Genomic DNA, 391 nt, shown 5'->3' on the forward strand with positions numbered 1-391 from the left:
GATCTTTGTGCGAGGAATGAGGCTTCTTTTCCACATCCTCCTCCTGGAAAGTATTATCTAGTTGACTCGGGATATCCGACCAGGACGGGGTATCTTGGTCCGCATCATAGTATGCGATATCATCTTGGTTTGCTAGAGGAGGACCACATGTTAGTGCACGAGAGTTGTTCAACCGAAAGCATTCAGGATTGCGATCGGTGATTGAGAGGACATTTGGAGTATTGAAAGCAAAATGGAGGATTTTGGATCGTAAGCATCCAAAGTATGGTCTGGTCAAGTGGATTAAGCTCGTGACAGCGACGATGGCGCTACACAACTTCATACGTGATTCACATCGGGAAGATCATGATTTTGTACAATGGCAAAGTGATGATGATGGAGAAGCAGAAGG

General features: G+C 45.5%; 1 pseudogene; it reads left to right on the forward strand.

The window, feature by feature from the left end:
- LOC106314587 overlaps positions 1 to 391 on the forward strand; it is a 2,596-nt pseudogene that overhangs the window by 709 nt on the left and 1,496 nt on the right.

The sequence above is a fragment of the Brassica oleracea genome, chromosome C9 (assembly GCF_000695525.1).
Source record: "Brassica oleracea var. oleracea cultivar TO1000 chromosome C9, BOL, whole genome shotgun sequence".
Classification (NCBI taxonomy): Eukaryota; Viridiplantae; Streptophyta; class Magnoliopsida; order Brassicales; family Brassicaceae; genus Brassica; species Brassica oleracea.